Source organism: Musca domestica, unplaced genomic scaffold (assembly GCF_030504385.1).
Source record: "Musca domestica strain aabys unplaced genomic scaffold, Musca_domestica.polishedcontigs.V.1.1 1, whole genome shotgun sequence".
Taxonomy (NCBI): Eukaryota; Metazoa; Arthropoda; class Insecta; order Diptera; family Muscidae; genus Musca; species Musca domestica.
In genome coordinates this window covers 5,645,204-5,662,896 of record NW_026712114.1, presented here as the reverse complement: position 1 = coordinate 5,662,896, position 17,693 = coordinate 5,645,204, and the positions used below count along the sequence as shown (strand labels likewise).

Sequence of the window (17,693 nt, the reverse complement as noted above, 5' to 3'; positions counted from 1 at the left end):
TTTCATATTTCAAACCTAGACACCAAGACAGACTTCAATACAAAATTTGAGGATTCCAGCCATATCACTTTACCCAATACGACAGACACCAACATTGACGTATATATCAAAATTCAGGGTTTTAGTCCTAATCCTTCATCATATACCAAATTTGGTACCGTTTAGTACTTTTCGAACAATTATAGTACTTCAATGCCAAATTTAAGAATTCCAGAATTCTTCGCCTCATTTCCAGCGCTCAATGGCCACCAAAGTCTCCGGATAGCAATCCGTTGGAAAATTGTGTCTGGAGTATTTTGGCACTAAAAAATACCAAAGTGTCGATCATCTCAAGCAAGTGCTTCACCGGAAATGGGCCAAAATACCGCAGAGCAACATTCGGGCAGCGTGTGACGGTTTCATTGGCCTTGCGAAGGCAATAATTCGTGCCAATTCGAACAAATCTAAACTTATTCTTAAATTTGATGTTATTTCCGACATTTTTTGCATTCTTTCAAAAAAAAAAAAAAAAAATTAAAAAAAATGTAAAAATTATGGGGTTTGACTTTGTTGCAGTTTTTTTTTTATTTCATCCTGTATATGGTTGGGGGTATAAAAATAAAGCCTTTCCTCTTTTTATACCCTACACCACAAGGTGGTCAGGGTATTATGTCTTTGTACATTTGTTTGTAACAGGCAAAAGGAAACGAGATAGACCCATTGTTCCTTTTGATGATCTGCATAGAATCACATTCTGAGTCGATTTATGCATATCCGTGCGTCTGTCGTCCATCCGTCTGTTCATGTATTTTTGTGAACAAAATACAGTTCGCATTTATTACCCGTTCCAGATGAAATTTTGCACAAATCACTTGTTTGGTCCAAGGACGAACCCCATTGAAATTGGAGATAATCGGTCGAAATTTAGATATAGCTCCCATATATATCTTCGTCCGATTTGCCTTCTATTGTGCACCAAACGTGTAATATCAGCCCGAATAGTATGGAATTTTGCACATACAACCAAATTAGGCCTGAAAATAAGTATGCCAAATTTGATCGAAATCGGTTCAGATATAGCTGTAGCTCCCATCTATATTGTTCATCCGATTTAATATTTTTGGTCCTCCGCAGCCGTAATATGCACTCCGTAACAACGATATTTGGGGAAATATATGAAATACAACTCAGAAATACAATTGCCAAATTTTATTGAGATCGGTTCAGATTTGGATATAGCTCCCAATATATAACTTCGTCCGATTTACTTTTTATTGGGCACCAAACGTTTAATATTTGCTTAAATGGGATAGAATTTGGCACTTACGACCGAATTGAGTCTAGAAGCTAGTATGTCAAATTTGGTGAAGATCGGTCCAGATATAGCTATAGCTCCCATATATATTGTTCATCCGATTTTTTTATTTTTGTCCTCCGCAGCCGTAATATACACTCTGTAACAATAATATTTGGGGAAATATATCAAATACAGCTCAGAAATACATTTGCTAAATTTTATTGAGATCGGTTCAGATTTGGATATAGCTCCCACTATATAACTTCGTCCGATTTACCTTTTATTTTGCACCAAACGTCTAATATTTGCCCAAATGGCATGAAATTTGGCACTTACGACCGAATTGAGTCTAGAAGCTAGTATGTCAAATTTAGTGAAGATCGGTTCAGATATAGCTATAGCTCCCATATATATTGTTCATCCGATTTGTTATTTTTGTCCTCCGCAGCCGTAATATGCACCCTCTAACAACGATATTCAGGGAAATTTATCAAGTACAGCTCAGAAATATCATTGCCAAATTTTATCAAGATCGGTTCAGGTTTGGATATAGCTTTCCATATATATTTTTATCCGATTTCAAATTAATTGTGCACCATATGGGCAATACTAGTCCGAATTTAAAAGATACAAATGCTTCGGCATTTTTAGTCCTTTGAACTTTAAATTATAATTATAATCATAGCGTGTATGATTGAATTCTCCCATAAAAACTTTTAATTGTTATGCGGAGCTCTACTAAATTAGCAAAGTGGTGTAGGATAGCATAAAGTCGGCCCGGCCCGACTTTAAGACTTTCTTTACTGGTTTACCAAGAGAATGAGCACACTTAATCCCCCAAACTGATCCGATAGTTTATTTTACCTTAAATCCACATCATTTATTTTGCCAAAAGTTTTTTTTTTAAATCTTCCTAATTTTGTTTTTCAAATAAATTCTCTAATTCATATCAGAATCGATTAATAAATAATGGGACTTAGTCATTGTTCCATAGAAAGAAAAAAAAAAAAAAGAAATGATGCCAAACCAGTTGCTACCCCGCTAATGCAAGTTAGAATAGATGAGGAGGTGGTGGTGGTGTTGATGGTCGACTAACTGCAATGACAATATTTCATTAGATTTAGTTACTCATAATTATATATATAGACATGTCTCATGCGACCGACAGCTATAGCCCTGCAGTGTAGGAATGTATACACATGTATGTTTGGTTGTGTGTGCACGGAATGACCCACCAACAGACATAAGGACAGACAGACGAAGAACCGGCAATGATTGATATTTAGGCTGATGTTGAGGCTGCCCACATTTCAAAAATACCACCCCCCCCCTCCCCACTCCTTCCCCACACACCAGTCATGTATTTTTAAAACATTCATTCATTCATTTCTTTATTTGCCAAAACAGCCGACGAACCATTCAACCCGTCCGCCCAACTGGTTCACTGTCTGGCTGGTCAGCCGGTCGGCTGGCTGGCTGGCTAGCTGGATGGATGGATGCATGACTGATGGGCTGACTGGCGGAAAGACTGACTGCCCGCCTAGCCTCTTTACCCGCCAATATGTTGTTCGAATTCTATATCATTCATAGTAAATGTTTGTGGTGGGGTTCGCCTGTCGGTCGGTCGGTTGGATGGATGGCTGCTACTGCTGCTGATATAATTTCATCGCATTGCTCTGCACAATGACAAAATTTCTAAAAGAATTTAAATTGTTGAGGTTCATTCGATGCGGGCGGGGGTATGTTGCTTGCTGTAATGAATGGTTCATTCTGTAGACGCCGTATAGTTTTACAAATAGTGGGGATGTTTATGAAATTATGTCGAATACTCGTATAGCGGAATAATTTAGAGTTGGGGAATAAATTGCTTTGAAAAGCAAATTCATTCATGGAGATCATGAATCCCCGTCCCCCGCTTTTTTTTAGGAAAAAATTATGAACCTCAATTAAGATGAGATGGATTAATAACTAAGTTGTGACGCTTTATTAATAGGGGGATGGAGAAAGGGGGGGTATCTGATACAAATTGAAAAAAAAAAATATTTTCAAAACCAGTAAAGAAAGTCTTAAAGTCGGGCGGGACCGATTTTAAGATTTGCTAATTTAGTAGAGCTCCGCATAACAATTAAAAGTTTTTATGGGAGAATTCAATCTTACACCCTATGATTATAAAAGACTAAATATGCCGAAGCATTTGTGTCTTTAAAATTCGGACTTGTATTGCCCATTTGGTGCACAATTCATTTGAAATCGGATAGAGTGATATATGGCAGGAATATCCAAATCGGAACCGATCTCTATAAGATTTGGCAAAAATATTTCTGAGCTGTATTTCATATAATTCTCTGAATATCGTTGTTATGGAGTGCATATTATGGCTGTGGGTAACAAATATAACAAATCGGACGAACAATATATATGGGAGCTATAGCTATATCTGAACCGATCTTCACCAAATTTGACATACTAGCTTCTAGATAAATATTAGATTTTTGGTGCACAATAAAAGGCAAATCGGACGAAGTTATATGTGGGAGATATATCCAAAATCCGAACCGATCTCGATAAAATTTAGGAAAGGTATTTCTGAGCTGTATTTGATATATTTCCCCAAATATTGTTGTCATAGAGTGCATATTACGGCTGTGGGTAACAAATATAACAAATCGGATGAATAGTATATATGGGAGCTATAGCTATATCTAAACCGATCTTCACTAAATTTAACATACTAGCTTCTAGACTCAATTCGGTCGTAAGTGCCAAATTCCATCACATTTGGACAAATATTAGACGTTTCGTGCACAATAAAAAGTAAATCGGACGAAGTTATATATGGGAGATAAGATCCAAATCCGAACCGATTTCGATAAAATTTAGCAAATGTATTTCTGAGCTGTATTTGATATATTTCCCTGAACATCGTTGTTACGGAGTGCATATTACGGCTGCGGAGGACAAAATAACAAATCGGATGAATAATATATATGGGAGCTATAGCTATATCTGAACCGATTTCGATCAGATTTGGCATACATATTTTCAGGCCTAATTTGGTTGTATGTGCAAAATTCCATACTATTCGGGCTGATATTACATGGTTGGTGCACAATAAAAGGCAAATCGGACAAAGATATATATGGGAGCTATATCTAAATTAGTATCGATTATCTCCAATTTCAATAGGGTTCGTCCTTGGGCCAAACTAATGATTTGTGCAAAATTTCATCTGGATCGGGTAAAAAATGCGAACTGTACTTTGTTCACAATACATGGACAGACGGACGGAAAAATCCACGTTTATGGCTTGGAAGGTCCTTGAAAAAATGTATTTAAAAAATCCACGTTTATGGGCTGGAATGTCCTTGAAAATTTTTATTTAAAAAATCCACGTTTATGGGCTGGAATGTCCTTGAAAATTTTTATTTAAAAAATCCACGTTTATGGTTTGGAAGGTCCTTGAAAAAATTTATTTAAAAAATCCACGTTTATGGCTTGGAAGGTCCTTAAAAAAATTTATTCAAAAATCCACGTTTATGGCTTGGAAGGTCCTTGAAAAAATTTATTTAAAAAATCCACGTTTATGGCTTGGAAGGTCCTTGAAAAAATTTATTTAAAAAAATCCACGTTTATGGCTTGGAAGGTCCTTGAAAAAATTTATTTAAAAAATCCACGTTTTTTGGCTTGGAAGGTCCTTGAAAAAATTTATTTAAAAAAATCCACGTTTTTTGGCTTGGAAGGTCCTTGAAAAAAATTATTTAAAAAATCCACGTTTTTTGGCTTGGAAGGTTCTTGAAAAAAATTATTTAAAAAATCCACGTTTTTTGGCTTGGAAGGTTCTTGAAAAAATTTATTTTGGCTTGGAAGGTCCTTGAAAAAATTTATTTAAAAAATCCACGTTTATGGCTTGGAAGGTCCTTGAAAAAATTTATTTAAAAAATCCACGTTTATGGCTTGGAAGGTCCTTAAAAAAATTTATTCAAAAATCCACGTTTATGGCTTGGAAGGTCCTTGAAAAAATTTATTTAAAAAATCCACGTTTATGGCTTGGAAGGTCCTTGAAAAAATTTATTTAAAAAAATCCACGTTTATGGCTTGGAAGGTCCTTGAAAAAATTTATTTAAAAAATCCACGTTTTTTGGCTTGGAAGGTCCTTGAAAAAATTTATTTAAAAAAATCCACGTTTTTTGGCTTGGAAGGTCCTTGAAAAAAATTATTTAAAAAATCCAAGTTTTTTGGCTTGGAAGGTTCTTGAAAAAATTTATTTAAAAAAATTCACGTTTTTTGGCTTGGAAGGTCCTTGAAAAAATTTATTTAAAAAATCCACGTTTATGGCTTGGAATGTCCTTGAAAAAAAATGATTAAAAAAAGCCACGTTTATGGCTTGGAAGGTCCTTGAAAAAAATTATTTGCATAAATCGACTCAGAATGTGATTCTATGCAGATCATCAAAAGGAACTATGGCTCTATCTCGTTTCTTTTTGCCTGTTACAAACAAATGCACAAAGACATAATACCCTGACCACCTTGTGGTGTAGGATACAATAATATGAAATCGATTGGAATCGAATATTTATCACCAATTTTATGCGAAATCACAAATTCCATATTCATTTCAGGTTGAGGTTGAGAGAAATATTTAGATGTAGAGCCATGTGTAGAGAATCGCTGACTTGTTTCGCAAGATATGACAGATAAAAATATTGAAAATTGTGGGTCAGGTACCAGAAGGGGTTCGCAGATATATATCATCTTCACAACTGACCTTGTGTTAGCAAAAATGTTTGTATGTGTGTAGTTTGAAGAGAACCGGATGCTTATTTCAGATTTTATGTCCGTTTTTGTTATTTAAAATGTTGACTCTTTGAGGGAGAGGTATCAGAATGAATGACCCGATCTCTACCATCTTTAAAGCAGATCTTGTGTTGATGAAATATTGAGATCTGCCGAGTCTAAATGCAACCGGATGTTAATTCTGCGTTTTATGACCTTCACGAATATTTATAATATTGACCCTCTTTGGGGGAGGAGTGGACGGATATATTCCATCTTCACACCAGGCCTTGGGTTAATAAATATATTGTGATATGTGAAATTTGCAGACAATCGGATCCTTACATCACATTTTATAAGAGTTATATATATTTAAAATGTTGACCATTTGTGGGGGAGGTACCTGATGGAGTGGACCGATATTGTCCATTTTCGCTCCTGAAATAGCACTGATATAAATATTAGGATTTCGCAAAGTTGGAGTAAAATCGAATTATCCTTTCTTTGAAAATATTGACATTTTGTGTGGGAGGTACCAGAAGGAGTGGGCCGGTATTGCCCATCTCCGAACTCGATCTACGTTTGACAACAATATTACGATGTACCAAGTTTGAATCAAATCGGATACTCCCTTCGAGAGTTATCGTACGCACCAGCCAGCCAGCCAGACAGGCGGACATCGCTAGATTAACTCCAAAAGTCCTGAAACGGATTTGGTCCAAGGAGACCTAGTGTCTGAAACCGTTTTTTCGACGAGACACGTTTTGGCCGTTATATGGCTGAGGGAATAAAAAGGCCTTACACGAACTGTTCTGTTTTAAGGTGGACTTTTCGCTGACGAAGTGGCGGGCACTTGCAGTCAGAAAATAAGTTTCAAATTGTTTTGTCCTGCCTCCTCTTCTATAAATTTTCCATTATAGGCAACAAATTTTAAAAATGTATTTAAAATTTTTTTATTGGAATTTTTATTCTGGTCTTTGGGAATTGTTTCGGTGTGATTCAAAAATTGTGAGTTTACGTCCCCAATGAAGGTCATAAAATATTCGGTATAGTTTGCAAGGCCCTTCCTATTTTTTTTTTCATTTTTCCATTGTTTGGGACCATATCACATGTTCATTCTCTGGAATTCCTCAATTTTTTTCTTCTACCAATTTATTTTACATGGCTTTCTTTTTTTTTGTTCTCAAACTTTCGTGTGAATCCAATTCCGCCAATTGAGGATAAATATTTACAAAAATAGCTGCTGTGCTGCTGCTGCTGCTGCTGTTGTTTCTTATCTTTTTCTAAGCAAATCTAAATTTATTTCTATTCGATATTTATTTTCAGTTCAATTCTCAGCGAGGAGTAGATAGAAGAGTAGATATTCCAATTCCCAGACACAAAGGAAAGGAGGAAGACCGAATTTGGGGAAGGAGGCGAAGGGAGTTTTGTGGTGGCCTCCGCCTCCCCTCTCCTTTTTTAAATTTGAGGGGGTTTTTCATTTCTTTGACGTTGTTGTCCCGACATTAAAAATGTTCCTCCTGTTGTGAATTTCAAACAAACGAACGAATGAACGGGGAAAATTTTTTAAAAATAGCTTCAAACTTAAAATAAACAACGGCAGCGCAACAACAAAAATAACAAGAAAATAAAGAAAACACCAACAACAACAACAAAACAAAAAACTTTGTGGCCAACAGCAGCAACAGCAAGTGAAAGCGTTAAACATTTTTGCTGTCGATGTTTTAGGTTTTCCATTCGTCGTTGTCTTGTTTTGTTGTTGTTGTGGCATTGCCTTGTTGTTGTTGCAATTTTCAAATTTCAATTTCAAATAGCAATGAACGCCGCTCGACTTGGTTGACGACGATGATGACGACTTCTAACAAATTTGTTGTTGCTGCCGTTGTCCGTCATTGGTGTTGCAAGTACCTTTTTTCGTTACCCAAGGCCCCCAAAGACCTCCTCTCCTCTTCCCTCCCCTCCACCAAGACGACCCCCATTTTCTGTGCCAATATTGAACTCCCATTTGCTGTTGCTACTTCAACGGACACGTTGTACAACCTTTCTAATGCCAGTTCAATGCAACCATGTCTTCGCTTGGCTGTTGGCTGTGCGACCGACATGGAATCTGGTGCTCAGCATGGGGATGATGGGATGGGTGGTGGTGACAAAATTTTTTTCACGAGGGAATGAAGAGTTTCCATGTCTGACTGGCTGGTTGCCTGACTGGCTGGGCGACTGGCTCTAAACAAGTTTCCTTTTAACATTGCACTTGTCCGTCGTCGTGGTCGTCGTCGTCGTCGTTGTTTCTGGCGATGACAATGTTTATGTTTTTTGAATTTCGTATTTTTTTTTTCTCTTGCCGTCGTTGTTGTTGCCTCCATCATCGTCAGGGTAAATAATAATGTCAATAATAGCAACAACAACATCAACTATAGCAAATGATATTAAAAGCAAAAGTAACACCGACAAGTAACTAAACTCATTGATAAGGCAAAGCTAAACGAGCTAGAAACTTGGGAGTTGCCATATTTTGAAAATTTTGGGTCAGAAACTGGTATTGGAAATTGTGACCCTTTGTGGGTGAGGTACCAGAAGGGGTTGACAGGTATATATATCATCTTCACAACAGATTTTGAGTTGGCAAAAATATTTGGAAGTATGAAATTTGAAGAGAATTGGATGCTTAGCTCGCTTTGTTTGAGCTGGAGGTACCAGGAGGGTTCGCAGATATTTCCCAGATCTTTGGGTTAAAAAAAATTTTGAATGTGTGTAATTTTAAGAGAACCGGATGCTTATTTCGGATTTTATGATCGTTTTGGTTATTCAAAATTTTGACCCTTTGTGGGGGAGGTGGTCCAAAAGGAATGGTCCGATCTTTACCGTTTTTATAACAGATCCTATGTTGATGGAAATATTCAGATGTGCCAAGTCTAAATGGAATCGGATGTTAATTTCGTGTTTTATGAGCTTCATGAATATGCAAAATGTTGACCCTTTGTGGGTGAGGCACCAGAAGGGGTTCACAGATATTTCCCAACTTCACACCAGACCTTTGGGTTAAAAAAAATTGGAATCTGTGTACTTTGAAGAGAACCGGATGCTTATTTCGGATTTTATGATCGTTTTGGTTATTCAAAACTTTGACCCTTTGTGGGGGAGGTGGTCCCGAAGGAATGGTCCGATCTCCACCGTTTTTATAAAAGATCCTGTGTTGATGGAAATATTCAGATGTGCCAAGTCTAAATGGAATCGGATGTTAATTTCGTGTTTTATGAGCTTCATGAATATTCAAAATGTTGACCCTTTGTGGGTTAGGTACCTGAAGGCGTGGACCGATATATTCCATCTTCACACCAGTCCTAGGGTTAATAAAAATATTGTGATGTGTGTAAATTGAAGGCAATCGGACACTTACATCACATTTTATAAGAGTTATAATTATTCAAAATGTTGACCCTTGTGGGGGAGGTACCAGAAGGAATGGTCCAATTTCTACCGTTTTTATAACAGATCCTGTGTTGATGGAAATATTCAGATGTGCCAAGTCTGAATGGAATCGGATGATAATTTCGTGTTTCATGACCTTCATGAATATTCAAAATGTTGACCATTTGTAGGGGAGGTACCAGAAGGGGTTCGTAGATATTTCCCAATTTCACACCAGACCTTTGTGTTAAAAAAAAAATTGGAATGTGTGTAATTTGAAGAGAACCGGATGCTTATTTCAGATTTTATGATCGTTTTGGTTATTCAAAATTTTGACCCTTTGTGGGAGAGGTACCAGAAGGAATGGTCCGATCTCTACCATCTTTATAACAGATCTTGTGTTGATGGAAATATTGAGATTTACCAAGTCTAAATTGGAATCGGATGATAATTTCGTGTTTTATGAGCTTCGTGAAAATGCAAAATGTTGACCCTTTGTGGGTGAGGTACCAGAAGGAGTGGACCGATATATTCCATCTTCACACAAGTCCTAGGGTTAATAAAAATATTGTAATGTGTGTAAATTGAAGGCAATCGGACACTTACATCACATTTTATGAGAGTTATAATTATTCAAAATGTTGACCCTTGTGGGGTGGTATTTGATTTCCTACCATTTTCGCACCTGACCCGATGCACTGATGTAAATATTAGGAAGCGCAAAGTTGAAGCAAAATCGGATTATCCTTTCTCTTTCTGTGCAATAAATGATATTCTTTGAAAATGTTGACAGTTTGTGTGGGAGATACCGGAAGGAGTGGAACGATATTTCCCATCTCCGAATTCGGTATAAGTTTGACAATAATATTACGATATACCAAGTTTGGAACAATTCGGATACTCCCTTCGAGAGTTATCCTGCGCAGTAGCCACACAGACAGACAGACGGATGGACGGACGGACATCGCTAGATCGACATCAAATGTCCTGAAAAGGATTTAGTCCAAATATACCTAGGGCCTAAAACCGTTACTTCGATGAGTCTCGTTTTGGCCGTATCAAATGATGTATCCTCTCTCTAGCCATATGGTGGCTGAGGGTATAAAAATATGTTCACCTTTTACACCAAAAAGTCTCCAAAATCGTTCATTTCGAACTTGACCGAAGAGTATTTTTCCAATTTTTTCCATCCATAACTATTTCAACATCCCCATATTTGTAAAGCCTAGAGACCAACAATGATATCAATACCAAATTTAAGGGTTCCATTCCTTCACCCAACGCCCACCACTTGGTACTTTGACTAGAGAGGGTAGGGTAAATATCATTTGATACGGTCAAAACGTGCCTCATCGAAATAAGGGTTTAAGACCCTAGGTCTCTTTGTCCCAAATCCGTTTCAGGACATTTGGAGTCGATCTAGCGATCTAGTCCGTCCGTCATGGCTGGCTGGTGCGCACGATAACTTTCGAAGGGATTATCCGATTTGATACAAACTTTGTACATCGTAATATTATTATCAAACTTAAATCGAGTTCGGAGATGGGCAATATCGGTCCACTCCTTCTGGTACCTCCCACACAAAACGTCGAAATTTTCAAAGAAAATAATTTATTGCACAGAAAGAGAAAGGATAACCCGATTTTGTTTTAAACTTGCGAATTTGAATGTTTGCATCAGTGCTAGGTCAGGTGCGAAAATGGACAATATCGGTCCACTCGATTAAGTATCTCCGTCCGCCTGTCTGCCCGTCTGTCCATTGGTCTGTCCATCTGTCTGCTGACATCACGATACAGCCCACATTATTTGATGTAGAGTGTCAAAATTTAGCAGAATAATTTGTATTGTGTCTAGAATGGTTGGTATTGAAAATGAGATATATCGGTCCACGTTTTCGTATAGTCCCCATATAACGGTACCTTCCGCTATACGGTATTTTGATGATTTTTGACACATTTTTTCACGGATTTGTCTGAAAATTGGTATTTGTAGGTCATAATGGATCCTACTTCGTGTGGCGAAAAATTGTATGTATGGGGCCAGGCTTTGGTATAGCTCCCATATAACGGTACCTTCCAATATTCGGTATTTTGATGATTTTTGCCCCATTTTGTCACCGATTTGTCTGAAAATTGGTATTTGTAGGTCATAATGGGTCCTAGTTCGTGTGGCGAAATATTGTATGTATGGGTCCAGGCTTTGGTATAGCCCCCATATAACGGTACCTCCCGATTTTCGGTATTTTGATGATTTTTGCCACATTTTTTCACGGATTTGTCTGAAAATTGGTATTTGTAGGTCATAATGGGTTCTAGCTCCGGTGGCGAAAGATGGCATGTATAGGTCCACGTTTTGGTATAGCCCCCCATATAACGGTACCTCCCGATTTTTGGTATTTTGATGATTTTTGCCACATTTTTTCACGGATTTGTCTGAAATTTGGTATTTGTAGGTCATAATAGGTCCTAGTTCGTGTGGCGAAAAATTCTATGTATGGGGCCAGGCTTTGGTATAGCCCCCATATAACGTTACCTCCCGATATTCGGTATTTCGATGACTTTTGCCACATTTTTTCACGCATTTGTCTGAAAATTGGTATTTGTAGGTCATCATGGGTTCTAGCTCCGGTGGCGAAACATGGCATGTATAGGTCCGCCTTTTGGTAAAGCTCCCATATAACGGTACCTCCCGATTTTTGATTTCTGCCTCATTTTTGATGATTTCTGCCTCATTTTTTTCACGGATTTGTCTAAAAATTGGTATTTGTGTGTCCTAATGGGTTATGGATGTGGTGGCGAAACATCGCATGTATAGGTCCACGTTTTGGTATAGCCCCCATATAACGGTACCTACCGATTTTTGGTATTTTGATGATTTTTGCCACATTTTTTCACGGATTTGTCTGAAATTTGGTATTTGTTGGTCATAATGGGTTCTAGCTCCGGTGGCGAAATATTGTATGTATGGCCAGGCTTTGGTATAGCTCCCATATAACGGTACCTCCCGATATTCGGTATTTTGATGATTTTTGCCACATTTTTTTTTCACGGATTTGTCTGAAAATTTGTATTTGTTTGTCATAATGGGTTCTAGCTCCGGTGGCGAAACATGGCATGTTTAGGTCCGCCTTTTGGTAAAGCTCCCATATAACGGTACCTCCCGATTTTTGGTATTTTGATGATTTTTGCCACATTTTTTCACGGATTTGTCTAAAAATTGGTATTTGTTGGTCATAATGGGTTATGGATGTGGTGGCGAAACATCGCATGTATAGGTCCACGTTTTGGTATAGCCCCCATATAACGGTACCTCCCGATTTTCGGTATTTTGATGATTTTTGCCACATTTTTTCACGGATTTGTCTGAAATTTGGTATTTGTAGGTCATAATAGGTCCTAGTTCGTGTGGCGAAAAATTCTATGTATGGGGCCAGGCTTTGGTATAGCCCCCATATAACGTTACCTCCCGATATTCGGTATTTTGATGACTTTTGCCACATTTTTTCACGCATTTGTCTGAAAATTGGTATTTGTAGGTCATCATGGGTTCTAGCTCCGGTGGCGAAACATGGCATGTATAGGTCCGCCTTTTGGTAAAGCTCCCATATAACGGTACCTCCCGATTTTTGATTTCTGCCTCATTTTTGATGATTTCTGCCTCATTTTTTTCACGGATTTGTCTAAAAATTGGTATTTGTGTGTCCTAATGGGTTATGGATGTGGTGGCGAAACATCGCATGTATAGGTCCACGTTTTGGTATAGCCCCCATATAACGGTACCTACCGATTTTTGGTATTTTGATGATTTTTGCCACATTTTTTCACGGATTTGTCTGAAATTTGGTATTTGTTGGTCATAATGGGTTCTAGCTCCGGTGGCGAAATATTGTATGTATGGCCAGGCTTTGGTATAGCTCCCATATAACGGTACCTCCCGATATTCGGTATTTTGATGATTTTTGCCACATTTTTTTTTCACGGATTTGTCTGAAAATTTGTATTTGTTTGTCATAATGGGTTCTAGCTCCGGTGGCGAAACATGGCATGTTTAGGTCCGCCTTTTGGTAAAGCTCCCATATAACGGTACCTCCCGATTTTTGGTATTTTGATGATTTTTGCCACATTCTTTCACGGATTTGTCTAAAAATTGGTATTTGTTGGTCATAATGGGTTATGGATGTGGTGGCGAAACATCGCATGTATAGGTCCACGTTTTGGTATAGCCCCCATATAACGGTACCTCCCGATTTTCGGTATTTTGATGATTTTTGCCACATTTTTTCACGGATTTGTCTGAAAATTGGTATTTTTAGGTCATAATGGGTTCTAGCTCCGGTGGCGAAACATGGCATGTATAGGTCCACGTTTTTGTATATATAGCTGTACCTTCCGATATTCGATATTTTGATGATTTTCACATTTTCCCACGAATATGTCTAAAAATTGATATTTGTGGGTCATAATGGGTTCTAATGTTTCTTTTACCTTACCCTAAGGTGAAGGGTATTAAAAATTCGGCTCTTCCGAACTTATTTCTTTTTTTTTTTTTTTTGATTTTTCGTTCTTAGTCACACCTCAAAGGTCATGTCACATGGCTTTTGTTTTCTTTTGTTCCTTCTCCCATTTTGTTCTTTTGTTTATTTCTTATCTTCTCCCCATAATTGTTGTTAATTTTATTCTTCAAATTCGAACCACAAAAACCGCAAATTTATTTATTATTTTTTTTTTTCGTTTTGAATAAAAATTCATTCCTGACCTACCTTAAGCCGGAGTTGATTGGCCCCACAACTTGGAGGGGGGGTAATTAGCTGGAAGGTGCTAATGTTTGCTATGCTTCAAATGAAAGTCAGTCGGGGTATTATTTGTTTGTTGCTCTTTGTGTTGTTGTAATTTAGTTAGCATAAGATGTATATTTTAAATGAAGCTATTTACTTAACAATTATAACGTTTTACTTACCATCTTCTCACTCTCTCTCTCTCTTTCTCTTTTTTTGCAGATAAAAAATAGCCTATATGTGCTGCCTTGGTGTTTGGATAACAACAAATAAAAGTAAGTTTTTGGAAAAATTTTGAGAATTTTAAACAGAAAATTTAGATTTTTTTGGTTTAATTTTGAAATTTTTTAGAATTGTTAGAAGAATTTATGTGATGGGGATATTTAGACATATTTTGAGTTATATTTACATTTTAGTGAGATATACCGGCAAATAATGAGAAACCGATAAAAGTATCGATATTTTTGGTCCTTCGAGATGATTTTTTTTTTCGTCGAATCTCACTAAAATGTTAATATAATTAGAAATTTAGGCAAATTTGCAAAACAGATTAAAAACCAATCTTAAAAAAGTATTAGTCGGTTTTGCTGACAGATGTATACCCCCTCAGCTAATATTCGATTATTTGAATATATTTTGAATTCTGTTATGAGTATTCAAATTGTTGACCCTCTTTGTAGTAGCTTCCGACTGAATGAGCCAATATAGGCCATTTCGAATCGGACCTAAATAAATATGATATAAATATAGCGACGTGCCACGTTAGGAGATTTAAGTATTTACAATTGTAATCGTTTTTGGGGAAGGAGTTACCAGAAGGGGTCGGCCGATATCTATCATATTCATACCATATCTTGAGTTAGTAGAAATATTGAGATGTGCGAAGTTTAAAAATGATTGGATGCTAATATCGAGTTTTATGGGCTTTTTAGCAATTCAGAAAGTTTGATCCTCTCGTGGGGAGAGGTACCAGCAGGAGAGGACCGACATATTCCATCTTCACAGCAGTTCTGGTGTTAGTAGAAATAATGGGATGTGCGAAATATAAAGAGAACCGGATGCTTATTTCGGATTTTATGATCGTTTTGGTTATTCAAAACTGTTGACCCTTTGCGGGGGAGGTACCAGAAGAAATGGTCCGATCTCTACCATCTTTATAACAGATCTTGCCTTGATAGAAATATTGACATGTGCTAAGTCTGAATGGAATCGGATGTTAATTTTGCGTTTTGTGAGCTTTATGGATATTCAAAATTTTGACCCTTTGTGAGGGAGATACCAGAAGGAGCGGACCGATATATTCCAACTTCACACCAGACCTTGGGTTTATAAAAATATTCTGATGATTGCAATTTAAAGAAACCCGGATGCATATTTCGGATTTTATGATCGTTTTGGTCATTCAAAAATGTTGACCCTTTGTGGGGGAGGTACCAGAAGAAATTGTCCGATCCCTACCACCTTTATAACAAATCCTGTGTTGATGTAAATATTGAGATGTTCCAGGTCTGATTGGAATCGGATGTTAATTTCGCATTTTATAAGCTTCACGGATATTCAAAATATTGCCCCTATGTGGGGGAGGTACCCCAAGGAGTGGACCGTTATTGTCCATTTTCGCTACTGACATAGCACTGATGAAAATATTTGAATTTACAAAGTTAGAGCAAAATCGGATCGTCCTTTCTATTTGTCTGAAGTAAAATATTTTTTTTTTTTAAATTCGACCTTTTGTGGGGGAGTTACTAGAAGGAGTGAACCGATATATTCCATCTTTTTACCAGAACTTGGAATAATAAAAATATTGGGATGTGTAAAATTTGAAGACAATCGGACTCTTACATCACATTTTATAAGACTTATATTTATTCAAAATTTTGACCCTTTGTGGGGGAGGTACTTGATGGAGTAGACCGATATTGAAAAATCGGATTATCCTTTCTCTTTCTGTGCAAAAAATATTTTTTGTTTTGCAAATTTCGACTGTTTGTGGGGGAGGTACCAGAAAGGGTGGACCTATTTTGCCCATCTTAACACCAGACCTTGGGTTAATATAAATATTGGGATGTGTAAAATATGAAGACAATCGGACTCTTACATCACATTTTATAAGACTTATATTTATTCAAAAATTTGACCCTTTGTGGGGGAGGTACTTAATGGAGTATCCCGATATTGTCCATTTTCGCACCTGAAATAGCACTGATGAAAATATTAAGATTTGCAAAGTTGGGGTAAAATCGGATTATCGTTGCTCTTTTTTCTGTGCAGTAAAATATTTTTTTTGCAAATTTCGACTATTTGTGGGGGAGGTACCAGAAAGGGTGGACCGATTTTGCCCATCTTAACACCAGACCTTGGGTTAATATAAATATTGGGATATTTTTAATTTGAAGACAATCGGAATCTTACAGCACATTTTATAAGAATTGTAATTATTAAAAATTTTGACTCTTTGTGGGAGAGGTACTTGATGGAGTGGTTCGATATTGTCCATTTTCGCACCTGACCTAGCACTGACACAAATATTAGGATTTGCAAAGTTGGAGCAAAATCGAATTATCGTTGCTTTTTCTGTGCAGAAAATATTTTTTTTTTAAATTTCGACTTTTTGTGGGGGAGGTACTAGAATGAGTGGGCCGATATTGCCCATATCCGAACTCGATCTAAGTTTGACAAAAATATTACTATATACCAAGTTTGGACCCAATCGGATACTCCCTTCGAGAGTTATAGGGCGCACCATCCAGACAGACAGACAAAAAGACGGACAGACACGCTGATACCTCTAGATCGACTCCAAATGTCCTGAAATGGATTTGTTCCAAAAAGTCCTAGGGTCTAAAACCTTAATTTCGATAAGGCACGTTTTGGCCGTACATACTCTTTAAAAAAATTGGTGAAATAATCATCAATTAATTTTGGAACCGTCATATATATTTCAAATAAAACAAGTAAAAGAGCATCTAATTTCGAAGCAGAACTTTTAATGCCCTCCACCATTTGGGAAGAACTTGAAAATTTTTATAAAAAATTCATCGAAAATTAAAGAAAAACCCGTTACATAAGGGGTTGGACGAACTGGAGAACCTACGTTAGCATTTTTTTTTGTCATTGGTTGTTGTAACGATTCCGAAAATTGAATACGAAATTTGAAACAATTCCGTTGAATAATGCCCCTATAATCATTAAACTACCGAATATCGGGAGGTATCGTTATATGGGGCTATAAGAAGACGAGGCAATTTTTTATTATAGGCCCGCTAAGATCTTCCAATTCGAAAAAAATCCGGTAAACAATTTCGGTAACATCATCAAAATACCGTATAAAGGGAGGTGCCGTTATATATCGGTTAAATGAAGACGAGGACCTGCATAGGCAATTTTTTGTTATAGCATGATTTACCCATTGCGAACTTCAAATTCGAAATTTGAAACAATTTCGGTGAATAGTGTCTCCAA

The 17,693-nt window shown here is 37.1% G+C and overlaps 1 protein-coding gene across 1 annotated transcript in view; it reads left to right on the top strand.

Moving 5' to 3' along the window:
- The window catches only part of LOC101887289 (F-actin-monooxygenase Mical), a 159,412-nt gene that overhangs the window by 54,955 nt on the left and 86,764 nt on the right, over positions 1–17,693 (top strand). The window contains exon 4 of the mRNA XM_059124179.1: positions 14,454–14,506. The gene's annotated coding sequence lies outside the window, so the exon portion shown is untranslated. The remainder of the gene's footprint in view (positions 1–14,453; positions 14,507–17,693) is intronic.